Source organism: Mesocricetus auratus, unplaced genomic scaffold, assembly GCF_017639785.1.
Source record: "Mesocricetus auratus isolate SY011 unplaced genomic scaffold, BCM_Maur_2.0 Super-Scaffold_100001, whole genome shotgun sequence".
Lineage (NCBI taxonomy): Eukaryota > Metazoa > Chordata > Mammalia > Rodentia > Cricetidae > Mesocricetus > Mesocricetus auratus.
The window spans coordinates 17,173,561-17,188,274 of NW_024429187.1; the positions used below are offsets into that span (position 1 = coordinate 17,173,561).

Genomic DNA, 14,714 nt, shown 5'->3' on the forward strand with positions numbered 1-14,714 from the left:
AACCATGGGAGCATTTTATAGGACAGAGAGAAAATATAAATAAGCTTATTTTGGTTCTGATCTGGTTTTTCTGACATATCAGTTACAAAAAGAATCATTTTCAGAACTGTTTTAGATTTGAGAACTGAAGATAAGGGATTGTAGACTTTCACAGAATTTCACAGAATTCAGTGTACACGGTTACATTAAAACTGGGGAACTGCTTCAGTACCCATCTTTTGTAAAAGGTTAAGGAAAATGATCAGATGTTACTAGTATGCAACAGAGACCCTGGTTCTCTGTGTGTGTGTATTTTGTGGATCACATAATAACATTGTTATTCTTTTGGGGTTGCTTCAGTCCTACAGAAAAGCATGACGTAGATGTGAGGACCGCATTGGTCCACAGAAACAGGGCTATCAGTTCTAAGAATCAGTGTCTGTTTTATTTCTTCCATCATATGCCATATAATGTGGAAGGCTACCTAGGAGCTTTAAGCAAATTATGTGCCAATTATTCATTAAATGCCTCTCAGTTCCAAATCCACCTAGTCATTTGGCCTCTAACCATTTTGACAATGAATACAATACTAAGCTTTGCCAATAGAGGGCCATGGAGACAGTTTCCTGGTGCCAGTATGCAATTTGTCTTGTTCTTGCTGCCTGGAGGACCAGCAGCATGGGTGTGTGGCACACTGCTATGCCACATGCCAAGACTGAGCAGTCAGTGGATAACTCCTCGTGGTCCTCCACCACCCTGCATACTCAGACCTCATACCACAGTGATATCCAACAAGCCCTGTGGGTCTGTTTTCCAGGCACAGACAACATGGGCTTTGGACTTTGTCTTCTGTTAGATCAGTGGCCAAGGATCAGCTCTGGTCCAAGAAACATACTGACAAGTATGGCCTTCTCCATACCTTATGAACAGAATTTCTTCAAAAGGAATCCACTACAGCTTTGGGGTCTGGGTTCACACTTAAATGTTTGTGCTTCATTGAGTGACCTTCAGAATTTATCTTTACAGCTTATTTTCCAAAATAATTTATATTACATTCCTCAGTCTAAATTACTTTATGGTTTCTGTCTCCCAGTTGAACCTAAACTGAAAAGAAAAGGGATTTGAACAAACTAAACTCCTAGCAAGGTGGCTAGTTAATCTGTGATTGGAGAAATATGCAGTATCCTGGAAAATATACTTTCTTCAAGTAATGATAGTTTGTACAGTGGGTTAACTTCTTGCTTTATTTATAGAAAAAAAATCATGGGAAGTAAGAATATACTACATGTTTTTCTCTATTCTGGACTTTAAGAGACGCTGTTCATTTTTCCTTTACTACCATTTTCCCACTTGGAAATGTTCTATGTCTAATCTTTTTAGGTTTGGATTCTCTACAAGACTGGTTGATAGGTCACACACTTTTAGCAATGAGATTGCTTGGCAGAGATAGGTCGAACCCTTTTTAACTCAGTCAAGAATCACCAGCAGGAGCTGGTAATAAAGGTGTGGAAGGATGCTTGTCCAGCATGTATTCAATCACCAGCACAGCAAAAAAGAAATCAAAATGTTTCTCTAAGCATTGTTTGCATGTGTTTATATACGTGCATGCCAGAGGTTGATGTAATACATCTTTCTTAATTGCTTTCCACCTTATTTTATGAGAGGGTCTCTCATCAGAATTCACCAGTTTGTCTACACTACCTGGCCCCTGACCTCCACAGACTGGTTTTCACTACTCCTCTCCTCAGAGCTCAAGCTGCAGGTGTGCACCACTGCAGCTGCCTTTACATAAGTGGTACTCAGGTACTCATGCTTGCCTGGCAAGCACTGACTGACCATCTTCTCATCCAGCATTGTCTTAGTGTTCAATTCCAAAGCCCTCAAACCCCGATGTGGTGATATCTGCTTATGACTTAACAAAGTTTGCCTAAAGCTCAGAGTGCAGAGCCAGCCACACTAGCTAGCCACAGAGGTCAGGCAGTGGTGGCACACACCTTTAATTCCAGCCCTCAGAAGACAGAGGCAAGGCCACCCTGGGCTACCTTAGATTGAATCTGTCTCACACAAAGGTGATCCCAGCACTTGGAGTGACATGCCTTGAATCCCAGTACTAAGGAAATGGAGACAGAAGCTGGACAGAGAAAGGAATATAAGGCCGGAGGAAACGAGAGAGACCACAGTCTGAGGAGCCCAGCGCAGTCTAAGCAGTTTGAAGATGCAGTCTGAGGAAAGGATCACCCCTTTGGTTGGAGCACTGGTAGAGGCTCAGGGGTTAAGAGCACTGGGTGCTCTTCCAGAGGTACTGAGTTCAATTCCCATCAACCACATGGTAGCTTACAACTCTCTATAATGAGATCTGGTGCCCTCTTCTGGCCTGCAGGCATACATGCAGGCAGAACACGATATATGTAATAAATAAATACATCTTGGAAAAAAAAAAAGAACTTTCTAGTGTGGCCAATTTGTTTCTCTGATCTTCAGCGTTAACGCCAATATGGAACTCCAGGTTTCTATTATTAAAACCAATTAGAACTCAATTGACACCCCCCCCCCCCCAGTAACACACTTCCTCCAACAAGGTCACACCTACCCCAAGAAGGCCATACTGCCTAAACCTTTCAAACAGCAAAGGAGCCATTCTTATGCAAACTACCTCAAGTTGGCCTCAATTCACAGATATCTGCCTGTCTCCGCCAGCTAGATAGCCAGCCAATGCTGGGATTAAAGGCTTCTACTACCACACAAAGTTGACCACTATTTTTCTAATCTCAGAATTTTCAGAATAAAATCCAGGGTCTGCTACATTGTAATTTGCCAATAAATGTATTGGGAAATTAATATTTTAACATCTAAGGAATGTAAAATGAAATACAACTTTGAATATTGATAAATTTATGCTTGGCTGTTACATAATAAAACATACTCTCAAAATTTGCCTAGAATATCCACCAGGCTCCAGTGGGTATGCCCAGGGACAAGCAGATGGCCCAACTTAAACTTGGTGAGTCACAAAACAAAACAAAAATACATGCACATGGGAAAGGGACTTGTAGGGAGGAAGGCGGTTGTTGGAGGTGGGAAGGGAGATAAGAGAGGGTGGGAAAGATGAGTTACCAGAATGCATTACAGAATCAATGAGATGCAGCTCAGATGTGTAAGAGTGCTTGCTGTACATGACTAACGACCTGAGTTCAATTCCTACGGCCAGTAGAAAGAGACAGTTGACTTCTAAAAACTGTCCTCTTACCTCTACACTTACACTGTGTCATATACATTTCCTCTAATGATAAACAAAAAAAATCTGAAAAACTATGTATTATATACATGTACAAAACCATCAAAAAAAGGTTAATATAAAATTAATTGGCCTAAACAGTGGGATGACAGGAGACTGAGATAGGAGAACAGTAGGAGTTTGGAGACCAGCTAGCTTGGCATGCAGAGCAGAGAAAAGATCCTGTCTCAGACAAAGTGATCAGACAAGGACTAACACCTTAAAGTTGTCCTCTGACCTCAACATGCATACAATGGCACACAGATGCCTTTACCCACACAAAAGGATATTAACACTAATTCATACACTCTTTCTCTCTCCACAAATCCTAAACAAAACTTGGGCAGGTGAGTTGGCCCAGCAGCTAAAGTGAATGACATGTAAACTTAATGATGTTTTATACTTGGAACGCAAATGAGAAAAGCTCCATGTGGTGGTACTCACCTCGTCTGTACACCTAATATTGGGTACATAGTTGGGTTGGCAGAGTACCTGCCTAACATGCCACAGGTTCAATCCTTAACACCATATACACTAGGCATGGGTGCATGTCTATCCCCAGCACTTGGGAGGTGGGTGTACAACAGGAAGAAGTTTAAAGTCATTCATGATAAAACAGAAAGCTCAAGGCCAGCACCAGATGTGAGACCATTATTTAAAAAAAAACAACAACCTTTTTTTAATACTGCTTGGGGCCTTACATATTCTAGGCAAGTGCTCTATCACTGAGCTACAGCCCCAGATCAGTTATCTGAATTAAAGATTCTGATTAATATCAGGTTAAGTATTTGTTAAAAATTTCAAAAGTGTTAGGTGTATGGGCCTGTATCACCAAGTACTTGGGAGGCTGACACTAAATGATTAATAATAATAATAATAATTAATAATAATAGATCACTAAATAATTCCAAGCCAGCCTGTCTGACCTAATGAGACTTATTCCCAAAACAGAGTAAAATCCTAGCACTTGGGAGGTAGAGGCAGAAGGATTAGGAACTCAAACCAGTTTCTTTGTGAGCCAGCTATCCTGAAGTTCATATTGAAGCAGCAGAAATGATAGAGACCCTACCTCAGCAAAGTGGAGGGTGGAACCGACTCCTAAAAGTTGTCCTCTGACCTCTACAATTGTGCTGTTAACATATGTACACACACACAAATTTGTGGTGATATTTTGTTTATGATCTAACAAAGCTTGCCTGAAGATCAGAGTGCAAAGCTAGCCACACTAGTTAGCCACAGAGGCCAGGCAATGGTGATACACACCTTAAATCTCAGTAGTCACACTAGCTAACCACAGAGGCCAGGTAGTAGTAGTACATACCTTTAATCCCAGCACTTGGGAGACAGAGGCAGATGGATCTCTGTTAGTTCAAGGCCACCTGGGCTACATGAGAGTGAATCACTCTAAAAGAGAAACAGAGCTCACACAAAGGTGATCCCAGCATTTGGGATCCCATGCCCTTTAATCCCAGCACTAAGGAGGTGGAGACAGGAAGTGATATGGTTGGATGGAGAGGAGACAGGAGGTCAAGTCAGTCAGTCTGAAACAGTCAGTGTGAAGCAATCTAGGTAGTCTGAGGACAGGATCTCTCCGCTTTGGTCTGAGCACCGGTAGGGGTGAGAACTCTAGTGGTTGGCCACTCTGCTTCTGTCACTCTTGACAGCTCACTCCGAGTTGGGCTTTTTGTCCCCCCCCACCCCTTTTTGTTTTTTTCAAGACAGGGTTTCTCTGTAGCTGTGGAGGTAGACCAGGCTGGCCTCGAACTCGGAGAGATCTGCCTGCCTCTGTCTCCCGAGTGCTGGGATTAAAAGGCATGTGCCACCAACGCCCGGCTTTATTCTTCTTAATAGCTGATTACAAGTGTATAAAGTGCTTCTTATTACTTAGATGAATTGTTCTACCAGATTATGATACCCAAGGAGCCAGGCTTGGTGGCACAAATCTGAAATCCTAGGATTCAGGAAGCTGAGGCAGGAGGATCATGAATGCAAGGCCTGTGTGAGCTTATCTCAAAAACAAACAAACAGGCAACAACTAAACCCCAAAACAATATAAAAAACAAAAAAACAAAAACCAAAGGGTGAGACTATCAGGAAAACTGAATTTATAGTCAGCCAGAAAGAAAGGTGGGTAGCCTAGGGAGTCCATTTATGACTAGAATCAAAAGTGAGAGTCTAGCAGGCTTAAACCTTTAAATCTGTAGTTTGTTGTTAACTCTGGGTTGTGAACCATTCAGCACCTAGTAAGCATCAGAACTGGAGGCTAGAAGAAAGAGGCCTCTTATTTGTTAGTGCTAGAAAACATGAGACTTGCTAGAATGGCCTGGAGTTGTGGAAACATGAAGTGTGGGGAGAGAGGAAAGGGTGGAACTGTGCGGGGTGTGGGGATGTGGGAGCAGGAGTATCATGATGTCATCTGGGGCTACAAAGTGAGACTATTTCAAAACCTGAACCCAATAAAAAAGAAAATCAGGTGTAGAGATCCTTTGGCTCTAGGTGGTCACATGGTCCCCATGGAAGGGAGTAATATCCGCTGGGATCAATCATCAATTTCCAGTGGGATGCAGGGATGGATCCAATTCCTGGGAGGTAGTTTACAGACACTTAAAGGAAGCAAACCAATAATAAAATAATGAAATATAAACTCTCCTGGTTATTTAAGAGCTAAAGTGAGGGGCTGGAGAGATGGCTCAGAGGCTGCTCTTCCAGAGGTCCAAAGTTCAAATTCCTAGTAACCACATGGTGGCTCACAACCATCTATAATGAGATCTGGTGCCCTGTTCTGGCATGCAGGCAGACATGCAAACAGAACACTATATGTAATAAATAAATAAATCTTTTTTTTTAAAGAACTAAAATGAAATTAGAGGAGAATGTTATGTTAGAGCTTCATGCTGGAACAAGCTCAGATTTCAGATGGTCTGAGCTTGACCACCCCATCTCCAAGGGGTGAAATTACATGGAAACAGCAGGGTACTTTTAAGACCTTAGGTCACACAGGATCCTCATCTGGGGAATATCAGTGTTCAAAACAATCTTTATCATGGTGTCTACTCTGGGTGGTAACTTTGTTTCTCACTTTTTTTTTGGAGACAAGAGATTTTGCTGTGTAGCCCTGGCTGATCTGCATGCCAACTATGTGTACTAGGTAGGCTATAAACTTGCAGAGACTATCATGTCTGCCTCTGACGTGTTGGGGTCACAAGCATGTGCCAGCAAAACTGGTCTTTATTTTTAAATGTTTCAGAGTAGGACAAGCTTGAATTGATACAGGAGCCATATCCCACTGTGAAACAGATACGTATGATTCAGACACACTCAAGGGGACAACCAGTCCGTTAGACAGGATAAAAGTTCTTACCATGTGTTCTGATTAGTTTTAACTGTCAACTTGACGTGATCTAGAATCACCTCGAAGAATGTCATTACTGAGGAATTTTTTGGATTAGGCTAACCTGTGGACATGTCTGTGGGGTTTGTCTTGGTTGTTAACTGTTATAGGAGGACCCAAGCCACTGTGATCTTGAATGAGAAAATCTAACTGAACACAGGTAAGCAAGCAAGGGGTGAGTATGCCTACATCCATTTCTCTCTGCTTACCTACAGATGTAATGATACAGTGGCTTCTCTGCAATGATGGACTATGATCTGGAATTGTAAACCAAATAAACCCTTTCCTCCCCTAAATCTGCCACAGCAACTAGAACACCAACACCACACAAGCCCAAAGATCTGAGTTTGAGCCTTAGAACCTGTTTAAAAAGCCAGATGTGTGTGATCTCGGTGCTCCTACAGGGAAACAACAAGGGAAGACAAGAAAATCACTTAGAAACTCACAGGGCAGCTAGCAGAAACAAGAGACCCTTCTGCAATAGGTGGAGGAGAGAACTGACTTCTGAATAGTTTTCCTCTCTCTTTTATTTTAAAAAAATTATTTATTTTTGTCTATTTATTTACTGTGTGTATGTACATAAAAAAATCAACTTTCAGGAGTTAGTCCTCTTCTTTCACTGTGGGTTCTAAGGACTGAGCTCAGATCATCAGGACCGTCCCACTGGCCCCCAACACACACACACACAGGCACATACTCACAGACACACACAGACACACACACACACACACACACTGACTCACACACACACACATAGGCACATACTCACAGACAGACACACACACACAGACACACACAGACAGACACAGACACACAGACAGACACAGACACACACAGGCACATACTCACAGACACAGACAGACAGACAGACACACACACACACACACTGACTCACACAGACACATACATAGGCACATACTCACAGACAGACACACACACACAGACCACACACACACACACACACACACACACACACTGACTCACACAGACACACACACATAGGCACATACTCACAGACAGACACACACAGATAGACAGACACACACACACATAGACAGACACAGACACATAGACACACATACACACACACAGTCACACAGACACACACAGATAGACAGACACACACAACAAATAATGAACTTTTTAAAAGGATACGGCAGTGAGAGGAGAGTCAAGGGACTCACCTCAATATGGAAACTTAAAATGGTTAAAACAAAAGGGTGAATGAAAGGGATATGATGACAGGTTAGCGCCGAGCTCAATCTTGATCAGAGAAGTTTCTTTCTGCAGTGGGAAGCATTAATGCAGAAACTCCTAAGTGGTCTAAATACTAAGAATAAGTGACCACTGAGGGCTCAGCCATAAACGGGACACCTCTATAAACCTCCACAAAGCTCAGTGAATGTCACGGAAAAGGGGGAGAAAAGAACATAAAAGCCAGAGGATGGTGAAGGAGTCTGGGGATGCTGTCTCCTAGACAAGGTATGGAAACTCATGAACTCACTGCAGCTATTTTACCTAAACAAGATCAGTCGACATTCCAGCAAGAAGCATTAACTGAACTCACTGGGTTACAGAGATGGGAGGGGTGTCAACGGGAGGAGAGAGTGAGAGACGAAGGGAGGAGGGAAGGGGAGAGAAAGGGAAGGGGAAGGAAAGGAGAGAAAAATATAAATATGGGAAGGGAACCTGCTTGAGAATGTTATAGAGAAATGAGTTGGGAGTGGATAAGATCAAGTTCGTTAGACTGAGAACTAAAGAGATGGCTCAGTGGTGAAGAGCACTGGCTGCTCTTGTAGAGGACCTGGGTTCGATTCCCAGCACCTACATGGCAGTTCACAACTGTCTCTAACTCCAGTTCCAGGGGATCTGACGTCTCCTTCTGGATTCCATGGACACCAGGTAAACACATAGTGCACGGATCTGCCTGCCTCTGCCTTCCCAGTGCACCACTGCCCGGCTGTAAAAGCAATTTTTAATAAAGATACATGGAACTAGAGATATGACTCAGAGGTTAAGAATACTGGATGCCCTTCCAAAGGACCTGAGTTCAATTCCAGCTCCCACATGGCAGCTCACAACTGTCTGTAACTCCAGTTCCAGAATCCAATGTCCTCTTCTGGCCTCCATATGCAGTGGTGGTACACAAACATACAAAAGCAAAACACTCACACATAAATTAACAAATCTTTAAAAAAATCAAGATATATTATATACTGTATGGAATTGTAAAGGAATAAATAAAACATGAGATAAATACATTAAAATGTAAAATAAAAATATGTTGATGGGATTTAAATAAGGACCTGTTTTTGGCTTCTTGACACAGGTTTCTCTGTATGGCTCTGGTTCATGGAACTTTGTTTCTTACATTTTTGTTTTCTGTTTTGATACAGAGTTGTCTGTAGCTTTATACCTTGTCCTATAACTCACCCTGTGCACCAGGCTGGCCTCGTACTCACAGAGGTTCGCCTGCCTTTGCCTCCCAAGTGCTGGATTAAAGACATGCGCTGCCGCCACCTCTTAAACAAGGGTTTTAACAGCACTGCAGAAGGTAGATTAACTAAAGTTATTTCCGCTAGTATAATTTATATAACTTAATATAATTTTAGTTAAGATAATTTAGCTAATACTAAAAACATTAGAAATTTTCCACCACAAAGGAGTCCAGTCAAGTTTCGGTTGTTTGTTTGCTTGCTTCTCTCAGTTAAGTGCTGGAAGTCAAAGTTTTCAATAAGAAATATCAACTGTGGGGCTGGAGAGACAGCTCTGTGGTCAAGAGCACAAGCTACTCTTCTAGAGCAACTGGACTTGATTCCTAGCATCCACATGGTGGCTTATACTGTCTGTGTAACTCCAGTTCCAAAGGATCTGGCACCCTTTCTGGCCTCTGTGAGTACTGCACACATGTGGTGCATGTGTATACATATACACAGAAAACACCCATGGATCTCTGTGCATTGCTTGTCAGCTGATAACCACAGGTGCATCCTGTTCTCTAGTCCTGGCTTACAGCCCGGCCTTGCCCCACTGACATCAACATCTAGTACCAGGAAAACATGGACTCTTATGCCTGGGGTTTCTCCACTGTGCTGTAAGTCTGTATATAAGGCTGCTCTCTCCTTGCGATACAGACAGACACATGCACATGCATTCTCTTAGCGCAAATGGCAGACGTCTTGTCTTTCATTTAAATCTCCAGGCTTTCGCCCAATACATTAGACTTGCTTGTGGTGCGGGCGCCACACCCATAAACATAAACTGAAAATTAAATAAAAATATAAACTACAGCCTGTTTGGGCCACAATCCATATGTAGGATAGACAAAAGGAATAGCCCCTTATAAGAGGCCTAAGACCTAATATACCAGTTCATATATGGTCAGAGATAGAAAAAGATTTCTGGAACAACTTTACAGAGGCGTCTCATATACTAAGGTACCAAAAATCTGTTATAACAGGCTATAATTTGTATGACAGGATATTAAAATGTTAGGGTTATGCTGGGTAGTGGTGGCGCACGCCTTTAATCCCAGCACTCGGGAGGCAGAGGCAGGCGGATCTCTGTGAATTCGAGGCCAGCCTGGTCTACAAAGTGAGTTCCAGTACAGCCTCCAAAGCTATAGAGAAACCCTGTCTCAAAAAACCAAAAAAAAAAAAAAAAAAAAAGAAGGCAGAAGCAGGTGGATCTTTGAGTTCAAGGCCCGACTGGTCTACATACTGAGTTCCAGGACAGGAAGGACTATACAGAGAAACCCTGTCTTGAAAAACTAAACAAATAGAAAGTTAGGGTTATGAATTAGAATATTTAAAGTGTTTTATGGGAACACTTTCTCTGTGTAGCATGTATTACTATAGGACAGAAATTAAATAAATTCACTTTTCAAGCCATACTAATGAGACATGCTAAAGGGGAATGAATAGGACTTCCTGAGCAAACAATGTAAATCAGAAGCTGATACTGACAAATTCTCCATGAAACAGCTATGGAGACTATGTTAAACATCTGTATTTCCGAGTAACCACTGCAGAGGCAATGGACTACAGAATTTCCATTTGAGGAGCAACTATGAGCTTGCAATTGGATAGTAAGCAAAAAGACCCCATGACTGAAGTACATCAAATACTCTTGGAATCTGAAGTATTCATGGTATCTTGTAAGGTCAGACAAACTCTCTGCAGGGAAAGTTGCGTAAGGAAATAGAAATAGTTTATATGGATCTCATTAACCCTGAGTGCAAAAAGAGGCATAAATGCGAGTATCTCTTTCCTTAGGACTGATTGGAATTATGTAGGAATCTGCCAGGTTCCACTGCCACCTGGATATGGCACCTCTCAACAGGCCAAAAACGGTGACGTGGTTTATGGGTGGCAGCTCCAAAGCAAATGAGCATGTCTTGTTTTAAGGTCACTGCAACAACTGAGGAAGCTAAAAGCCAATCAGCTTAATGGATTGGCTAAACCACACACTGTTTCTCTAGCAGCGATAAAAGAGCAGACACAATGATAAAGACCTTTACGTCGGAATCTTTTCTAACTTACAATTGTCATATGGTCAGATAGATGGGTAGTGTAAAATCAGATTATTAAAGGCATGCTTGCACAGGATAGTCCCATATATCTATCACAATTGGCCTGAATAAAATCTTCCTTACTGCTTTAAAAACAACACAAGTAGAACTAGACATGGTAACATATGTTTGTAAGCCCAGAGGTAGAGAAATGAAAATTAGGAGTCCAAACTTATCCTCAGATACAGAGCGATCTCAAAAGCAGCCTGGGCTACATGAGACCCTACTGCTACTTAAAAAAAAAAAAAAAAGGACAAATGCCAGGTGCTGATGGCACACACCTTTAATCCCAGGCACTTGAGAGATACAGGTAGGCAAATCTCTGTGAGTTCAAGGCCAGCCTGGTCTATAGAGTTAGTCTAATAGTAGGTGGAGACATGCTCATTGGTTGAACATTTACCTAACATGTTTGAGACAACTTCATGCCCCTCACTCTCCCAAATCTAGTAATTCCAAAATATTAGTCAAAGCTTGTTAAAATCTACTGCTTTTTGAATCAAAGTCACGGAAACAGTTTCTTTCTATCAGAACATTAGGTTTGTTTTTTATGATTGATAAACTACAACCAACAAACGAGGTCTACTTTGGCATGACTAGCAACGTGTAATTAAAAGACTTCCAATGTTTTCAATAAAACTCCAAGGAGCTTTTACTTTCTCACAACTAGGAAAGGAGAAGAGGCCCGATGGAATGGCAGAGAAGCCCTGTAGAGGCAGATGGGAATAGGAATAAGGGTTGCTGTAGGTGGCAGTCAGTAACTGCTTATTTCCTTTGTGAAGAGTGAAAGGAGGTAACTAAGCAAGCCCCAAAAGTGTTCTGGAGGCTTTAATTATTTGTACCAAAAGTCAGACATTAGTGTTTAAATTCTCCATTGTTTATATTTCCACTATTCTTTTGAAAAGAGGTCCATACTCCCAGATTACGATGTCTGGCTTCATGTAACCTTCAGGGCTACGACTTATGCCTTCTGACATAGGTGCCAGAAAAGAGCCTTGTCTTCCCGTGTGCACTCTCACTGAAAAAGGACCGTGACAGAGATACTCTCTAGATAATAGACTCAATCTGTCTACATAAATTGTGGACTGAAATTTCAAATCAGTTCAATGAACACTTTCATCATTGAAATCCATCTACTTAGATTCACTTTGAATGTTCATGGTAATTGCTTGGCTCTTGAAGCACCTTTAAATTTTACAGCATATATTTATCAATATGGAACAAATGAAGTAACAAATATCCTTAAAACCCCCTTATGCAGAATCACAAAGGGCAAAAAAGGGCACCAGAGTACAAAGTAATATAATGGCTCCTTTAAAACTCTGTTCACAGCCAGATCTCTGTGAGTTTGAGACCAGCCTGGTCTACAGAGCTAGTTCCAGGACAGCCTCCAAAGCCACAGAGAAAGCCTGTCTCGAAACACACACACACACACACACACACACACACACACACACACACACACACACACAAACTCTGTTCACTTAAAAAAAACACCAAAATTGCATTTACACAAAGCTTTCATTTTATACCTACAAATATTAGTAATGGCACATTGATCATATAAGGCAAAGAATGAGTAAATAATTATTGAGACAGGTAAGGAGAGATTATGTATAGATCCAGTACAGTTACCAACATGGTTTAGTTATCTGGGGAGAGACTGACCTAAGTCTAAATTTTGGAACCACCACTTTACTTACTTGTGCTACGGCTACTTATCTCCCCTGTGCCCCAGTTTCCCCCTGGATAAAAGGAACATCACACATAGTCTAAAGATCCTAGATAGGTCTTCTCATTTAACTTTCACAATTAATCTGGGGGTGGGTGGCAAAAACACCCCAGGGACACAGGGTGCGAGGGACAACACTTCTGAAAATTAAGTCAGTCACCTAAACAGCACTTATAGTTAATAAGGGATAGAGCAGAGATTTGAAACTAAGGTGTTTATAACTTCTAACACCAATACTGGTTAAATGCTTTAAAGAAATTATTTCTTTTATGTGTATGAGGGCTATACTCGAATGTATGTCTGTGCTCCATACATGTGCCTGGTGTCCTGGAGGTCAACAGAAGGTCAAGATCTCCTGGAACTGGAGCTGTGAGCTGCAATGCGAGTGCTGGGAATCAAACTCAAGGCATCTGCAAAACCAGCGAGAATAAGTGCTCTTAATCCTTGCGCCATTTCTCCACCCTATTTAAAAATTTCTAATCCTAAACTCTGAAACAGTCTGAAATCTGACACTGAGAGTTGACATCATGCAGCTCCCCAATTCTACCAAGCCTCAAGCAGACAATGAACAGGTAACAATGAGCACTGAGAAAACGAGAGCAAAAGGAACATTAAGGACTTAGACATCCATTAGAGAACTCTGATAACAAAGCGCAGCACTGAACACATTATCAAAAACTATTGTGTAGGATAAACTGAGAAACCTCACGAAGGGCTGTCAACATACAAATAGTGTCAACACACACACACAAGATGGGGAAGCATAAATATAGCCCTCTTGGCTCAGTTTCACTTATAATTTAAAATAGAAAAATAAAAAAGGAAAGTGAAAAAATAAACATGACAGCAACAGTAGGGAGACTGTTCCACAATTCTGTCAGCCTAAATACAAACTAGCAAAATGTTAATCCAAGTATCTGTGCCATATTTTCCAAAGTTTTAACAGAGCACATGGCTAGTTTACAATCTCCTACAATCCAGTATCTCTTAAGACACAACATCGCTATTTCTTCTGTAAATTCATACTCAGATGGGAACAGGTTATCTTGGCTAGGCTCAATACTAGTCATCAAAAATATACTAGTGAGACAAAATTCAACTTGCTAGTACCTTAACTAAATCTGTGTTGGGAGAACTTTGAATAAAAGGTACAATAAAGATAACACTTTCTGACCGGACGGTGGTGGCGCACGCCTTTAATCCCAGCACTCAAGAGGCAGAGGCAGGTGGATCTCTGTGAGTTCCAGGCCAGCCTGGTCTACAAAGCAAGTTCCAGGACAGGCTCCAAAGCAATATAGAGAAACCCTGTCTCGAAAAACAAAAAGAGGAAAAAAAAAATGACAGCACCTTCTGGGACTTGGAGGTTAAAAACACAACTACACATGACTCTAGCAAATCTGCTGCCAGGTCTAGGGCAGCCATGTCTGTTTCTAACCTGCACGTCTTCTCTTTCTCACCCAGGAAATGCCCCGACAGGCAAATGTCCAAAGTTGTCTGCCTCAGGAAGTTGCAGAGTAAATATTACATTTATTACTTTGAAGTCTCACCTGAATTTTCATGTAAAACTTTGCCAGTTTGTAAAGAAAGAAAGTCTATTAGTCACTTATAGTAACAGATCTTAATGCATCTAATGATTAATGCTGTGGATAAAGAGTTGTTTTCATTAAAGAAAAAAATAATCAAACTGACCAACACAACACTTTCAAAATTCCTTCCTGTTTATCCTGCAGCCACTGTCACTTCACACAGAAACAACCTATGGTGTTTCATC

At 41.5% G+C, this 14,714-nt stretch overlaps 1 protein-coding gene across 4 annotated transcripts in view; it reads right to left on the reverse strand.

Annotated features, from left to right (window-relative positions):
* The window catches only part of Dennd5b (DENN domain containing 5B), a 118,595-nt gene that overhangs the window by 61,061 nt on the left and 42,820 nt on the right, over positions 1-14,714 (reverse strand). The window lies entirely within an intron of this gene.